At 34.5% G+C, this 18412-nt stretch overlaps 1 long non-coding RNA gene and 3 other non-coding genes across 4 annotated transcripts in view; 3 read left to right on the forward strand and 1 right to left on the reverse strand.

Annotated features, from left to right (window-relative positions):
• Positions 1–18412, reverse strand: part of LOC149423249 (uncharacterized) — a 105820-nt gene that overhangs the window by 36928 nt on the left and 50480 nt on the right. The window lies entirely within an intron of this gene.
• On the forward strand, positions 5911–6029 carry LOC149423250 (5S ribosomal RNA). Its single transcript, XR_016302377.1, has one exon. It is a non-coding gene; the product is annotated as a 5S ribosomal RNA (ribosomal RNA).
• LOC149423251 (5S ribosomal RNA) lies at positions 6353–6471 on the forward strand. Its single transcript, XR_016302378.1, has one exon. It is a non-coding gene; the product is annotated as a 5S ribosomal RNA (ribosomal RNA).
• On the forward strand, positions 6795–6913 carry LOC149423252 (5S ribosomal RNA). The gene has a single exon (XR_016302379.1). It is a non-coding gene; the product is annotated as a 5S ribosomal RNA (ribosomal RNA).

Raw genomic sequence — 18412 nt, forward strand, 5'->3', positions numbered from 1 at the left:
ATTAAAATGTTTATCTGTCTATTTATAAGAAGAGTGACTGTGGCGGGCGACCACTTAGCGGCAATCTACAGTTTTATTCCGAGATTTATATAAATTTTACATACTTGGCCTTCAGAATAAAAGGAAGGTCATTGTCTACATCTGATTTCGTAAACTCTGTATAAATCCTGGACAACGCCAAGTTTTAGAAAAAAAAAATTAACTTCATATAATAGTGTAATAATAATTTTCCCGAACATAATACAAAAAAACTACAGCTAAGCTTATTTTGATTTTGATGTGGTGAATTTAGAGGATGAACTTGAATTAAAAAAACTATCTTCTCTGATCATTCTTGTGTTATTATGAACAATATCGCATAGATAAACAAGCAATATATACCTACGCCTATTTCGTTTTTTTTTCTGCGTCTGTTCAAATATATCAATCTATTTTTAAAAGTTACAAAGCTCCATTGGTATTGTTTGGTTCTGATATCTCTGTGAAATATTTACAGGAAAATTTGATTGTTGGAATTCGGCAATTTTATTTGGCAACCATTACTTCTAAATCTACATAATTGGACGAATATCGTGAATTTAAATCAATCACTACACTTTGCGCCTATTACTGTATTATTCATGAGATGAAATTCACTGAAAATTAAAATTTATATTTATGGGAATCAAATTTCACTGAAAATCAAAAACTGATTCGCAAATATTGCACATATTTATTTGAGTTTAAATTTGATCTGTGATTTTTTTTATTTTTATTTTTTTTATAGTGAATACCTCACAAGAGTCCCAACTGCTCCCGTCTGGAGCCAGTGAGACTATGGCATCCCCAATTGGGGGATGTTGTGAGGCTGAAGGTAAGTGGGGAAGGGAAAGAGGAAGGTAGGGAAGTACCTGGCTATTCAGATCTAGTCACTAAACACGGCTAAAGCCATTTGGAGCAACGTTTCAATTCTGAATGGTGGTCTTACACCAGGGCGATACTGGTAGTATCTTCCACTCTGATATCCTTGATATTAATGTAGGAGCTCACCCACAGATGGAAATTGTAGTAGTCTATTAGGTAACCATAGATGGTGTTAGCTAACCATAGATGACGCTTTTTTGAGCCAGCGAGACTATGGTTTCCCCAATTGGGGTGTGGTGTGAGGCTGAAGGTAGTAGGGAGAGGATGGGGAGATTCAGATCTGGTCACCAAACACGGCCAAAGCCATTTCATGCAACTTTTAAATTTTGAATGGTGGTATTTCATCAGGGCGATACTGAGAGTATCTTCCACTCTGGAATGTGCTGAAAATATACTATATATAGGGTTTTCCAATAAGAGGTGTTATTTTTATATTCAAAGAAACTTTTCCCGTAAAAGATCAATGGTTTCGTTGCTTGTATATAAACCGCACCAATCAGTCACACGTCGAGGATAGAGAGGCTTTTCAACAATAATTCTTGGGTTTTCCGAGCCCCAGATGCGACAATTTTGCTTGTTGACGAAGCCACCGAGGTGGAAATGGGCCTCATCACTCAAGATGATTTTTCGATGGAATTCTAATAATTAATAATAGTGAATTTTTATTATTTCAATGCGTTGTTGAAGCGTGTATCGTTCCATTTTTATTAATAGCATAGTTTCTACTTGTCAAATGTCAAAAAATGACAGCTTCAAAATAGCATCTACCGAAATAGCGGGCTATTCAAAATAACACCTCTTATTGGAAAACCCTATATTATTTTAATTGCGCAATTCGTGAAATAACACAAATTAATCAAATTTTAATTACTTGTAACCCCGAGCCGAGAGACTTACTTTTAGGCTGTCATATAATATAGCATTCAGATTCTGTTGAGTACCTACAAGAAACTAATTATAAGGAAGGAAAAACTGAAAATAAATGTAGGTACCAACTCAGGTTGTTAAAATAAATATAGGTACCTACTCAGGTTAATAATATTTCAAGTACCTACTGACAAACGTACGTAGATAACAATTAAAAAAAACATCGGAATCAAACATCGATTAATCGTAATCATGCCGTTGCTTTGCAAACGAGAACAATTACTACAGTAAAATAACCGCCATCTTTATCCATATGTATCGACCATGGAGACCAACAATGGTAATAAGTTTTTCAATTTTCTGACTTTACGCGCCGCCTAATATTTACACTATGTATTTAGTAAGGCTGTAGGTGTGTCGATCTGTTGTCACACTGGATTTGTTTTTAATAAAATAGTTCCGAATAAATAATTTGATGCACCTGTTTATTTTACTAGTGTGGCGATTTCTGTTTACTTCTCATATGTGGAGCAAGATCATTAAATGCTTTGATTGCTCCATATCGGTGGTGTCTTTGCTTTAGCCAGTAGGTGATGGTTTTTTCATGTTTAGGATCTCATACATCTGACCACCGCCATCTTGTATTACTACAGGCCATGCTGTCAACATGAACTGATAGTTAAGGCCCCGTTCAAAGATGGTTTGAAAGGGAGATATGTAAATACGAATGTTAGAGGTAGCGCGCTAGTTGCATTTAAAGATACACTGTGACTCTTTTCATGCCTATAGCATACGAAATAACAGAACAAAACCTGTTTTAAATAATTTTCGGAGCTTACTTAGCGATTTTTTTCGATCGAGGGAATTTCATATAGTTAACGTTTCGGCATACAAATGTCTTAACAATTATCTTAAAAAATAACAACCATATTTTTTTGGAACTTAAAGAATTAATGAGAAGCTTGTTATCAAATTATCAAAAGCATTAATTACTCGCCTGAAATATCCGTACTAATTGAATATTAGTATATCTCGCGAGTAAAAATAAATGCCGCCGACGGTAATATATTACTCGGGAGATATTTTCAATTGTATGGATATTTCAGACGATTAATTAATACTTATAATAATTTGATAACAAGCTTTTCATTAATTCCTTAAGTTTAAAAAAAGAGCGCGCTAATATAAAAAAAAACGATGATAATTAAGTGAAAATGGTGAAAATATTTAATAAAACACGACTCGTTTGAAATAGAACAAACTCTTGACAAATGCTTAACTTGCATTTAAAGATACACTGTGATTTACGAATGCCCATAACATAATAAATAACAGAAAAAACGTATTTTTAATATTTTTTTGTTATTTTTTTCTATTGAGGTAATTTCATATAGTTAACGTTTCGGCATAAAAAATATATTAAATTTTATCTTAAAATATAACTTCTTTTTTTGTAACGTAAAAAACTTAGAAAGTTTTTAGAGAAACTTGTTATAATTCGGTAGAATTGGGAATGCGGGTCTTAAGAAAATAAATGTTCTTTTAAAAACTGATAAATTTCTTCTGAGTAAGGCGGCAAAGGTTTCAGTGAAGTGATAATTTCTGAAACAATATAATGCAGATTGAAAACTTCCAGAGGAACTAATCTCATAGTGGAATAACGTGGAACCATTAAAACTGCAATAACATCGCTGATTTTCATTCAGCAATTTTGCTGCTCGTAAATCCAAGAATGTTTAAAGTAAAATTTCCGCTTGCTGCCCTCGGAGAGGTAATATAGGTATTCTCGCAATATCATCGTTTATATTTCACTCGTCGCCCGGAATTTTACAGGGAGATAAATTCACTGAGCTCCCGTGATCATTTTCATCCATCGAACCCAAGAACAAAGGAGATTTAATATACATACTGATTATATGCACACTTATAGCTTCTGCAGGGCCGAACTTATAACGTGTTTTGGCCCATGCAGAAAGATGATATTTTTACAGGGCAGATGTGTAATCACCTGATGATGGACACTGAAATGCTGTCCGAAACGTTGGCTGAATAAGGAGATAGCGCAACACGGCATAATACCTCAAAAACAAATCACTATAATACTTTTGGCCGTGAAAATCTCGAATCATACCATTTCATAGTACTGTTTAAAACCATGTTCATATAATCCCATTTTCTGTATTTGTTTGTAATAGTCCAAGCGATGACCGTAAAAATCCCATCCCATAGGCCACATGAACCAAATTAGTACTGGGCTTTAACCCCAAATAAGATTAGTTAAAAAAACGCATTCATCCAGATTTCGGCCCGGGAGGAGTCCTGGAAAGCGACGACTTCCGGTGTCATTTTTGAGATGAAAATATCCGACATTACAAAAACTAACGGCAAAAGTTGATTGCAAATTTGTTATGAAAAAAAAAATCGTTCGGCCAACTTTTGTGTGGGGAGAAGTACCTAACAAATGACATAGTAGGTATCCTCCAGATGCGGCAAAATATCTCATCGGCCACACGAATGAAATCGATGTCAGAATTTAGATAAAAATTCCCTGTTTACGAATATGTCGTACGGCCAAAATTCGGCCGAGGAGAACCTTGTGGTCTACGCGATTATTCGAGCGAAAAATACCTTTCTTCTAGCGACATTTTTAAATTTTTACGGTCATCGCTTGGACTATAAGTTGTTGCCATCAGATATCCTGTTAGTTTGATTATCGGTGTCACTTTCAGGTATGTTAAGCAGAATTAGAATTTATGTTTATGTTAGGTTATGATATGTTTATGTTTTGTTATATTATGTTTGTTTTATGTTTATCTTTATATTTTAAAATCACATTTATATACTCCCATTTGCTATATTTTTTTATAAGTTTGCCAATTTCGTAGCTCTGTTTTGGATAAATCTCTTTGTTTAAATAACGAAAAACCTATTCCTATTTTTATAATTTTATAATTACCTACTGTTACCAGCTCTGTACCGTTTATTTTAAGTATGTTATGTTATGTTTATGTTAGGTTTATTTATCTGCATATTTATATTCGGTCGTTTGTTAATTGTGTATGGCCATGATCACTTCTAATGGGTGAAAGGCAAAATAAATAATAATTAAAAAAAACATAAGTAGTCGACCAATGTATTTACTTCGATTGCGAGTGGCCTGAATTGGAGAATTAGTCCCGTTACACGTTTTCTCTGAACCTGTGGTAGATCCGGCACTGATGGGCCTCTTACAATCTTATATACATAACGTACCCTAGTGTGAGTTTAGCCCTGGCTTAGTAAAGCTACCGGTGTGGGTTGGTTAGGCGATAAATCTTTAAAATTGATGGCGCATTTCTGAACGCTTTACATACTTTCTATCAACGTGACGAAACGCGATGTGAACATGAAGTTTGCCAAAACGTCGTAAAATTTTCCAACGAACTGTTTTTCTTCTAAATTTTCAAATTTATCAGCTTTCTGCAGTATTCAAGAGAATATACGAACATTCTGTTTGTGTATTGCAAATTTCAGCGTGCTTACAGCGTTATCAAACATAGTTAACCAACGCAGACCCGTCAAAAATCATGAGATGCAATAAATAAAAAAAATGGGTGTGTCAAGCCTACGCAAGACAGAAGTGAAACTTCTAGTATTCTTCTCTCTCTCTCTTTTCATTTCATTCTCTCTTTTTTTCTGTCTATTGACATATTTATAAGTAGCATGTGATAAAAAAAATTAAAAGTTATAAAAAAAGAAAAAAAAAATTAGTTAAAGCGGGGATCGAACCTCGGTTCTTCACGACCACAGTCGTGCGCTCTGCCTGTAGACAGCGAAGATGAGTTAGGAGAGTGAGTTAAACTAGGTATATAATATTAGCTAGGCTCCTATAGCGAAATGATCCCGTTTTTTCGTCACGGTCATGAGTCGGTTTTACTCCGGTCCTCGAAATTGCATGACGCGCGTAAAGAAGTTTCACTTCAAAAAATTCCTGCAAAGTTATGGATGTAATTACGATCTTTTTCAAGCGCGTATGTAATGATTATTTTTATCAACGTCGCATACACCTTGCTAATGTTTTCAGTATTATTAGGGCTTTTTTATACTAATTTTCATATATTTATTGGCAGGTAGAGTAGAAATTAATATTGTTTAGCGTTTGCCAACGACCATACCATGTTGAACACACCGGTTCTCGTCCGATCACCGAAGTTAAGCAACATTGGGCGCGGTCAGTACTTGGATGGGTGACCGCTTGGGAACACCGCGTGCCGTTGGCCCATTTTTTATGGTAATTTCATGTTTTTTTTAATTTTTTTATCGTTACTATCATTAATAATATCATAAAATTCTTTAACTTTTCAAGTATGCTACAGGCCTAAAATATTACTTAGTGGATTGATATTATGGTCAACCATTGAAAAAAAAAATTCCTGCAAAGTTATGGATGTAATTACGATCTTTTTCAAGCGCGTATGTAATGATTATTTTTATCAACGTCGCACACACCTTGCTAATGTTTTCAGTATTATTAGGGCTTTTTTATACTAATTTTCATATATTTATTGGCAGGTAGAATAGAAATTAATATTGTTTAGCGTTTGCCAACGACCATACCATGTTGAACACACCGGTTCTCGTCCGATCACCGAAGTTAAGCAACATTGGGCGCGGTCAGTACTTGGATGGGTGACCGCTTGGGAACACCGCGTGCCGTTGGCCCATTTTTTATGGTAATTTCATGTTTTTTTTTATTTTTTTATCGTTACTATCATTAATAATATCATAAAATTCTTTAACTTTTCAAGTATGCTACAGGCCTAAAATATTACTTAGTGGATTGATATTATGGTCAACCATTGAAAAAAAAAATTCCTGCAAAGTTATGGATGTAATTACGATCTTTTTCAAGCGCGTATGTAATGATTATTTTTATCAACGTCGCACACACCTTGCTAATGTTTTCAGTATTATTAGGGCTTTTTTATACTAATTTTCATATATTTATTGGCAGGTAGAGTAGAAATTAATATTGTTTAGCGTTTGCCAACGACCATACCATGTTGAACACACCGGTTCTCGTCCGATCACCGAAGTTAAGCAACATTGGGCGCGGTCAGTACTTGGATGGGTGACCGCTTGGGAACACCGCGTGCCGTTGGCCCATTTTTTATGGTAATTTCATGTTTTTTTTAATTTTTTTATCGTTACTATCATTAATAATATCATAAAATTCTTTAACTTTTCAAGTATGCTACAGGCCTAAAATATTACTTAGTGGATTGATTATTTTTTTATCGTTAACATCATAAACAATCTTATATCATTCTTTAACTTTTCAAGTATGCTACAGGCCTAAAATATTACTTAGTGGATTGATATTATGGTCAACCATTGAAAAAAAAAAAGGCGTTAAAAACAAAAAAATAATGTGCGATGGCCGAGAATCGAACTCGGATCAACTGCTTGGAAAGCAACTACGCTGACCATTACACCACCAACGCCAGTTGTCGAGATGAGCTAAGAAGCATTTATATTTTACTTCAAAACTTTGACTAGATCAAATGAACTTTAATCGGTCCCGCATTTTCGTTTCGGTCATGAGTTCGTTTTACTCCGGTCCTCGAAATTGCATGACGCGGGTAAAGAAGTTTCACTTCAAATAATAATTTATAGTAAAATGAGTACAGCTTTTTTTATCAAGATACTGTTAAGGCAAAACTTAATGCTAAATCACTATTTTGATTAATCTTTATAACAAATTGGTGTACATTATGAATACCAAAAAATATGCTTTAGATAAATTGAAGGTTTTTCTATCGCTTCGCTTGTGTAGAATACAAATAAATATTAAAATTACTCAATAAAAAATATAAATGTGAACTACTAAAAAAAATATGTTTTTAATAGAAATGTATGAACGCATAAAGGAAACAACTTTTAAAAATACAGTATTATAGCTAAGATTATCTGTGACAGTTTCACTTGATTAACTTTTTTGCTTTCTTATAAAATTATTTACAAAATAAATAAAAACCAGTTTTTTGCTTGAAATCAAAATATACACATTTTTGGCTCGTAGCTTCCTCTTAACAATGTGAATGCATGATCATTTCCCAACAAAAAATTAGCCATTCAGAATATATCTGAACACGTGTTCACGTAGGTGTCCTTGTCCGAATAAATCTAATGGACGAAATGCGAAAGTATTATTATCTTGAATAACACGTATTCCGACTTCCTTATAACATATTTGTGCTCACTGATAGTTTGTTATAAAATTTTTCAAATCATTCGTTTAAGGCTTGCAGTCCCATTTTTAACGGGAAAACGAATAATTTGACAAATAAATAATTTTATAGATTTTTAATAAATTAACAATATTTGATATCAGTTCGAACTCCGATCATCTGCTTGGAAGTCTACTGTGTTTATCATTACACCACCAAATATGAAAGAGCGGCGGCATAAATTGAATGTGCTGAAAATAAGAATTATGTATTTTTGAATTTCAAATTGTAACTGTGCTCACATTCTAATGAATATTTAGATTTTTACTTGCTCACATCCGACATACATGCGTGCAATGCTTAAAAAAGATAATAAAATAATAATGTACCTAACATTAGTGAGAATCATTCAAGATGGCGTGATTTTTTATGGTCATTGCGTACCCATTATATAATGAGGCCAAATAGTCTATCCATCAAGACTGACATCGTAAAATTATTAACATAGGTATACCCGTTATTAAACGGGTCCACGAAGGTAATTCCGATCACTTTTTAGCAAATCTAGTATCTGCATATACGACACATTGGTTAATACCTGATGACTTCCACCATAGAGGGTTACGATCCACCGATCAGGATCCACAGGTCACGGTTTCAAACCATGCCCAGATTAAATTTTATGTGCCTACCTACGTTTTATCCTGCTGGAGTCAATTACTTAGTCCCCAGGGTTCTTCAGAAATCTGTTCTCCAATGTCCCACCGTCTTTACAGCTTTTGAAGGACCACCTTCCCATCCCACCGCTCACTGTCTCTATTCTCGGTCCAACATTAGAACAACCCGTGGACGCGCATGTCTCTGCCCCTTCTCCCCATTCTACAAGGACGAGCGTCAACACATTCAGACCCACTATTTTAATAAATAAATTATTTTATTTTATTTGTCGGTATTAAAACATTGTATATTATTAAAACATTTTATACATTCAAATAATGATGATGATAGTATTACAATACGTATTGTAATTTATTTGGCATCAGATTTATCATTCAGTATAAATCTTGCAGCACTTCCAATGTGTAACACTATTAACCGTTTTCCCTTACCGGTTGGATTAGGGGGTCCTATGGAAAGGCCGCGTGCGAAAGCATCTCGTCTCGATTTATCAGTAGATATTATCAACCCAATTATTTTTTTTGATACATCACCTGCATTAATCCAGGTTTCATCGAGGTAGTATATCGTACGACCTTCCCTACGGTGTCTCTCGATTGCTCTTAAGTAATCTCTACGCCAAATAATTAAGCCTTCGCGCTCCGTCAACAAACTGTCACCTTTTCGATTACAATATTGAAAACCCAATTCTTTAATTACCTTGTGGAAAGTGTTGCGCTTAAAATTTGGCAAGGAATCATCGTTATTGACATTCTGCAAAACTTTATTTATTGTAAGAAATTGCTTTTCCAAGTAAAAAGTGTGAATCTTTAATCTCATGGCATTTCTATCGAAATCATCGATTTTTGCAAAAAAGTTCAATCGCTCTCTCTTTTTATTTGGCGATTTAACTTCACCGGTTCTTGTATACCGCAATAATGTATATTTGATGGTGTGTAGCCCAATACCCGTTTGCTCAGAAATTAAGTGAATGGCACATGTTTGTGAGATATCAGGGTTTCCAGATAAAATATTTTTATACATATTTATAATCATTGTTCGTTGAGGTTTGTGCACCACCTATAAACATAAATAAAACCGATCAACACCAACATTCACCAATTTTGTACATATATTACCTTAATTATAAAAATGCATTATTGTAAATCGAATAGTCATGCAAATAACACATAAATAATGTTAACCTGTCCTTTTTTTGTTTTTCGTAATTGGTGATAATGAATTTGAACATATCGGCAACATCCAATTTATCGCAGGGTCAGAATGGGTTAATTTCTCTAAGCGCGGGCACAGAACGAAAGCCGAGGACATACTGAGTTGTGAGCGGAGACAGGAATTGCAGCCGAGCGATGGTGAAGGAACGTAGCGGGGGGGTGGTATGCGCAGAACAAACCTAATTTTGTACTCCAGCAGGTCGTTCTTAACTTGGATCGAGAATAGTGGGACTTCCTGCGGCTCTATAGAGGCTGTGGATGCCAATCTTGTGTTGTCATGGTAAGTTGTTTGAATTTGTTTTTCATTTTTGTTTTCTTCTTCTGTTTGTGTGTTCCTCTTTATTGTTATTATTATTTCTTGGATAATTTGTACAGTCCCGCTTTTGTGAGACATCACCTTAGGGGCGCTTTAGAGTTGATGCAGGTATTAAAAAAAATTTAAATATTACAAAAAGAAAGTGAAGTTAAATTAAGTAAATGTAAAGCAGGACCAGGTGACACGAAAATAGAAGATGGAGACTCTGCTGCAAGAATCCTAGCTGCTGAAGAATCTAGACCAGCTGCTGCATCGAGAGAGTTCACCGCGTCAACCAACAGTGCCAGCACGAGGTTCGTCATTCGTCCAGGTATGTTTCTACTGCTAATACAACGCTGACACAATATCCTAACATAGATAACAGACCTTGGCAGCACCGCTGTGACGTTCGGCGAATCCATCATTCATCTCCATATAATCCTGTTCTTTGTGATTGTAGAAGCAGTGCATTGTGCCCGCAATAAAAAGTGACGGTTGGGATAATAAATTACCCTGGGCGTAGCGAAACACTTGCTTGGGCCTTCCGAGTTTCCTAGAATTCCGTTGAGAAAATGTTTTCCCTCCACTAGCTTCAAGAACAAGAACAAACTGCCTTGGATGAGAACACGCAAAGTTTTTGGGTATGTATATTTATATGTTGAACTGTCTAAGGACAGTTGGGGACGTTTTAGAAACTTTTAATAATAGCATTGTTTATAAAAAGGAGTGTATTGACATGAGAACTAATAGAGAGAGCCATCTGGTTCGTAAAACGGAAAGGGGTGGGAGCCCTAGACTGTACCAGTAGATACACTGAGAAAATTTACTGATATAAAATACTGTTAATTTATAAAAAATCCTGAGAAATTATTCGTTTTCCTGTTAAAAACGGGACTGCAGGTCTTTAACGAATGGATTTGAAAGAGTTCCTAATAAAGCATCAGTTAAAAGCGAATGTTTTATGAGGATGGCGGAACACGTGTTCATGATATATATTGACATACTGATATTGTCGCACTCCGTCATGATATGTTTTGACATACTGATATTGTCGCTTTCTGTCATGATATATATATTGAAATACTGATATTGTCGCATTCCGTCTTTGATATTCACTAGAAAAAAAAACATGTGTTCTAGATATATTCCGAATGACTAATATTTTATCAGGAAATTGGCGTACCGTCACTTTTTTAAAATTAATTTTCATATTTATTCATTTATCATTTTTCTCCTTACAGTAGATATATTTTAATCTCGTTTTAGAGTGGAAGATGCTCTCTTTACCGCCCTGGCGAAAGGCAAGTGTTCCTAGAAATAGAAATTGCGGCTACGTAGTTTCGTTACGAGTTGTGTCTCAACCTCCATTTGTACCATCTCCTTCCCGCTTTCCGCCTACACTTTCTTCAGTTTTACAACAATCACCAAAATAGGGAATGCAATATTCCTTATTAGGTAAACTGGTCCACTGATTTCGGGCAATACCCCGAGCTATGACCCGATAGGACTCTTTTTGGGATATCGCACAAAAAAGGAAATTGGAAAACATTTCGCTTTTATCCACCATTACTCTATTATTCTTTTTATTATCTTTCTAGCAAGGAGGGCCAAAAATACAGAATCAACGTAAACCAAAATAGACATGTTTTAGTTAAAAATTTATATAAATACGAAAAATGTTTATATCCACGCTTTTTTTATCATTTTGTTTATCTACCGGTTTCGCTTAAACCAAGCTTCATCAGGATGTAAGAATAACTAAACACTAATAAAGACGGGATGTTTCAGAGAATTTGAACAATTCATCAAATTTTAAAGTTGATTTACATGTTCTGTGAAGGTTCTATTCATGTTATATTATTATATCATTACTGACCAGATGCTTTACAACAGTGAAATAGTAACAAAATTTAGATAGGACTTGAAAATGAACTTTGAAATTTGATGAATTGTTCAAATTTTTTGAAAAAACCCGTACTAGAGATGGGTTGTTCCATAGAATTTGAAAAATTAGTTAAATTTCAACGTTCATTTGCAAGTTCTGTTATTATATCATTATAGGCCAGTTACTTGACAGAACTGAAATAATGACAGAACTTGAAAAGAACTTTTACAGAACTTGATAATTAACTTTAAAATTTTAAGAATTGTTCAAATTCTCTGAAACAACCCGTCATAAGACAGATTTATCGACTATCAAGTAGAAAGGTAGACAGACAAACAATACTAGAGCGAGATAAAATATTTTAAAGAGATAACAAATTGATAACTAATAAGTGGAAGGGAGACATTAGACACAGAGAGGTAATTGCATCATACGAAAAAAAAATTAAGTGTTATTTACAAAAACTCGTTGAAAACGTTAATAAATACACGTAATTTGTTTACGCGTCTGCTATCTTCAACGATCGGGGTTTAATCACTGTACTGGACTGCTAGTTGGCCAAATTGCCAGAAAGATATTTACTAAGTAACCATATTTGTTTTCATCAGCTCTTTAATCTCAGAATATACTGCGCGTTTGCACGAACAGACTCCGCTCCAAGTGATGGCTTGGCGTAAAAAAAAGCGTAAAAAATTTCTCAAAGGATATGATAATATTTTACGATTTTGCAACGCATTCACGCTTTATTTGCATTTATTTCATGAAGACATCAAATAGCAGAAATATAGTGATGTCATTTTATTACACATTTGCTGGTAATTCTCTTCTAGTGTCATGCATAAAATTATTTTATTCCACATCTGAGAGATATTGGCCTTGCTCCGGTGTTTCATATAAAGCAATTTCCACATCTTTGAATAGGAATTTAAATCCTGATATTGTCATAAAGATCCAAGTTCTGTAACGCTTTATAAAAATCACGAACCATATCCGCGAAAATTCAATTTCATTATACCTTACATTGTGTCAAAACTTAATTAAAAACTTGAAAAGAACAAACTGTCTTTTGAAGACGTTCTCAAATTTACAAACGTTGAAAAATCAGTTGCTAAATTTCCTTCGTATTTCTGTAAAACTTTATTATTTTGATGTCATTCTCATCTCATACTTTTGACGATCGCCGTTGTAGGAGTAAGGCCCCTGACTAGCAAACTGGAGGTCGCGGGTTCAAATTCCGGGACGCTGAATAAATTTTATTTTTTAATCTATGTTATTTCACAATTTTCGGCATGTTCCAGAGTAGAAGTAACTCTCAGTATCCCCCTGGTGTAAGACCACCATACAGAAATGAAACGTTGCTTGAAATGCCTTGTTTGGTGACCAGATCTGAATATCCAAGAACTTGGCTACCCCAATTTTCTATTCCCCATCTACTACCCCTCCTCACTACCTTCAGCCTCACAACATACCCCTATTGAGGATGCCATAGCTTCACTGACTCCAGACAATTGGGAGTAGTTGAGACCCGGTTTCACAGAATTTTGTTATCCTGCGGTATATCCTCTCTGCATACGTTACCAGGGAGGAATTACAATAGAAATAATCCTTTGGGAGATCTAATATCCAAGGATCAACTGGCAGAAGGATCAATTGGCAGAAGAATCAACTGGCAGAAGGATCAACTGTCCGGGGATTAATATTCGGTCACCACTTAATACGAGATTTTATTTTCGACATGTTGGCTACATTTACGTGTAGCCTGACTCTTCCCCTCCGCAACGAGACCGGTTCAAGGTCAGTACGTTGAGAAGTGTCGACGCGACAACACGTTTCGTGAAAAATACCAAAAACCCTATCAATACGCAACCCACTAGCTATCTCCAGAGAATTACTGTTCACAACCATAATATTACACGTTATTTTTGTATTAAATCAAAACCTATTACTAATAAAACCATAAATAATTTTAGTGTCACTCAGCCAATAAATAAATCACTTTTATTCATGATACCAATATCGCATTATAGAACCAACGCCATGCGCCATAGAAGTGTAAATGATACTATTGACAGTTTACTGATTGTGATTCTCTAATTTGTGAGGCGGGTTTGGGTACCGCCGCCCCGACAATCATAAAAAGGATCACCAACACCTCTCTCCCAAGTGGTTAGCTACGTTTGATGATTTAGCAGGGGTGCCAGGGTTCATCGGTTGAGATGTGTTCAGGATGCGCCTGCCCACCAGCTGCGTGGCGTGCCAGATCGGGAGATGCTGGTTTAGTGAGACCCTTTGACCTCTCCAGCTGGTCTCTCGACTCATCGCCTTTCCCCGCAATGGGACACACTGATCCATAGATTATTACCCAACACTTATACCTTTTACCTTCCGAAAACGTCTTCTCCTTCCTTTACTTAAAAAGACCCTCCACACAGCATCCCAAAATATGATATAGGCCCTGAGGGAAATTATTTTCTTGAGGGCCTCCTGTGTAGGGGGATAAACAAAAAAAACTTGTAACTTGTAAAACGTGTAACGGGATAGGCCATGAGAAGTTTAGTAACGGATGTAGCATTTGTCCGGATTATGTTGCATTTTTTTCAAACAAAGTGGCATCGAATATTTTTGCTAGCCATCTGTCAGTTAATAAAAGAGATAATGCTAATAGTAAGACTGAAACATTATAAATCCTACACCCATTATATTTTCAAGTTAAACAAATATTTGGAAATGCACGTTTATTTTTGCTATCCGCGTTGCACCGGTCTGCTTATTGTAAATTGTCCAAAGTCTGTAAACAAAATTAACAATGGAAACATTACGGAGGGAAGTTTACAGAGGAACGAAAATGATTTACAAACCATCACAAAAGTTTCAGTGTTGGCCAATAAACAATAATATGCTTCATGAATAAATTTACTAGAATTTTGTAGAAATATTTGAGATAATCAGCTTTTTCCGAGTATAAATTAAATTGATCTGCTGTACCACGTATAGGAGTTATATTTTTTCGGCACTTGTGTAGGAAAAACGATTCTTGTATTTATCAAACTCAAAGATAACTTTACTTACAAGATTTCTTTTAATTTATTGATTGATATTTTCAATAATCTAATTTGAGTTCAATAATTTGAATTAAGGTGTATTTATTGCATGTTATGTGCTGATGATGCGGTGCTGACTGCTGAAAGTAAGGACGAACTACAGTCTTTCGTGTCTAGGTCTCCATTTTACAAAATCCACATAAACAAAATGGAATCAATTAAAAAAAAATCCTAAAATATATTTTTTACAAGTCGTTTGTAAGATTTAATAATATTCATATAGATTCATACTTTATAATTGATTCACTGAGTGTACGGAGGCATCATAAAAATGCACCATTCCTGTATAAAGTAGTTAACAATAATATTCAATGCTCAGAGTTGCTAAATAAGATTCAATTCAATGTGCCTTGCGCGTTCAACACGTTCTTGTGTCCTGTTCAGGGTGGAACAATGCAAAACGAACTCTAAGCAGAATTTTTGCCTGAACAGACTATGCAATAATAACAATAGCGTATTATCCAAGGTGTATATTTTCAGTTGCGAACTTACCAAATAAAAGAGGTCCATAAAATAATATTTCTCTGATGATTTGTGAATAATGTTATGTCTCTATTGTTTATATTTCTATTATGTTTTGATTTATATTTCTTTTAGATTATATTTTGTTCTGTTTAAATTTGTGAATTCCTATTACTTTCTTACAAATATAATTTACTTATTATAAGGCTAGCTTTAGACTTGTAAGTTTTTTCGTAAATTTACGACTTCTAGCCAATGGGCATATTGGATTTTCAAAATGCAATATGCCCATTGGCTAGAAGTCGTAAATTTACGAAAAAACTTACTAGTCTAAAGCTAGCCTTATGCTGTCTCAGAAGAGGTAAAGTCATAAGGAGGAAATCCATAATTGGTTTTATTTTGGCTATATAATACTTATGTATAAACTGAAATAAATGTAAACTAATAAATAAATGACAACGTATGTATGAATAATAAGATAATGATGAGTGTAAGTAAGTATAAAGTCATGTTTGAAAGAGAGAGTTTGAAAACAGTGTGTAAGATAGTTGTGAATCATTTATAATTGGAGCATGTGGATGAGTTTTTGTATGTTTATGAGATATGGGAAGGCTGCTAAAGCTATTGAAAGAAGGGTAAATGCAGGTAATTCCATTAATGGAGGACTGAACGCAGCTGTTGCTGGCAAAAAAATGTACAAGGAATCGAAGCTAGCAGTCCACAATGGAGTCCTGATACCTACCCTGATGTTTGGCTGTGAGGCGTAGTACTGGCAGATGAAGGATGAAAGTAGACTGAATGCTTTAGAAATGAGATCCTTGAGGCTTATGTTTGGTAAAATCATGTACGATTGTGTGAGAAATCTCTAGATCCGCAAAAAAATTAAGGCTGATGTAAATGTAATGAGTAAGATTAAGAAATGGGCGCTCAGATGGTTTAGAATTTCACAAATCATTGACCATGTGTTTACATATAAAAAAACATGTTTAATTTAATTTTTTTATGGAAGAGCTATTTTTATATGGCAGTACTTATCAACTAGGCCATAAACAAAACACAAGTCATACTATTTAATATTGCAAAGTACGTACCACATACGACAGTTTTAAAGTAAATAATAAACAGAATTCAAGCTTTATAAATTTAACATTTTTTTAATAATTTCTTAAAGACTCCTAAAAATATGAAATAAACGATCAAACGTAGGTGCATTTAATGGCTCTCTATTACTATAGGCACTTTATATATCTAAATATTAAAATTCGGAGATATAATTTATTTGATAGAGGGCGGGAAATTTCAAAACCAAATAAAATTAGCGCCCGAGGCTGAAATTAATACTCCAGTGGCTAAACAAATCTAGAGTTTTATTCCGATGTTGATGAAATTTTGCACACTTGACCTTCAAAACATAGGAAGGTCACAGTTTATATTAGATTTTGAAAAGCTCTTTGCACACGGAGAGAAAAAGATGTCAATATGCAGGCCTTATTAATAAAAAAGCAATTAAATAATGTTTTATTGATTTGCCTTGATAATAAATCATGTAATTAATAAATAAAAAAATTTGTTGTAATGCAAACATATTTAAATTTTCAGGAAGACGTGTTCCGACATCGCGACAATATATTCGTAATTTACTAAAAGTTAATCAGGAAACCTTAAAAATTAATTCATTCGTAACGCCTGCAATTCCTTTTTTAACGAGAATTACCAGTAATTTTAAGAGATTCTTAATAAATCAGCAAAAGTCGTTCTTTTCCGTGTAAAGGCCGGACCATTTCAGCTAGTGTTTATTAAAGTATATTTTATTCTACATCTCCGTTTTATTATTTGGGCAGCTGTCAAGTTTTTGATGGCTGACGGATTTGGGTGCCTCTTAATGGTTTGCGTTTATATAAATATAGTTATAATGAAATTATTTAAATGTTTTACATATCAGTCAGAAAATGAGAAATTGTAAAAAAAATATTCAGCCCTAGAGCACACAAAAAACGTAAGTTGCGGCAACAGTGAACAACTATTTAAAAAAAAATTATGCACAATCAAAATATCCATTGTCTTCCTAGTGTCGCGTCTTATATTTGGGTTTTACAATAAGAGGTGTTATTTTGAATAGCCCGCTATTTCGGTAGATGTTACTTTTGAAGCTGTTTTTTTAGAAACTATGTAAATTAATAAAAAATAAAACGATACACGCTTCAATAATGCATTGAAATTATTAAAATACACTTGAGTGAATCAAATGCAAATCATCTTGAGTGATGAGGCCCATTTCCACCTCGGTGGCTTCGTCAACAAGCAAAATTGTCGCATCTGGGGCTCGGAAAACCCAAGAGTTATTGTTGAAAAGCCTCTTTATCCTCAACGTATGACTGTATGGTTCGGTTTATGGTCCGGCGGAGTCATTGGACCTTACTTTTTCGAAAATGAGGCTGGAGCAACAGTTACGATGAATGGATTGCGCTATCGAGAGATGATTAATGATTTTTATGGCCGAAATTAGATGGTATTGATTTGGACAACGTTTACTTTCAACGAGACGGTGCTACGAGCCACACAAGCAACGAAACCATTGATCTTTTACGATTGAATATCAAAATAACACCTCTTATTTGAAAACCCTGTATTATACCGTAATGGATTTACATGCATCCAACTGCTGCCCACAACTAAAGTTGCTCGTGTGCGCCTAGACTAAAAGTAGAAAGAAGAAGGTAAGAAAAACACAATATTAGATTTGAATGATCGAGTTAAATTTTGTTTTAATATTTATTTTAACATGGAAGAGGTGCAGG

This window comes from Hesperophylax consimilis, chromosome 6, assembly GCF_061612785.1.
Source record: "Hesperophylax consimilis isolate HC1 chromosome 6, BYU_Hcon_1.0, whole genome shotgun sequence".
Classification (NCBI taxonomy): domain Eukaryota; kingdom Metazoa; phylum Arthropoda; class Insecta; order Trichoptera; family Limnephilidae; genus Hesperophylax; species Hesperophylax consimilis.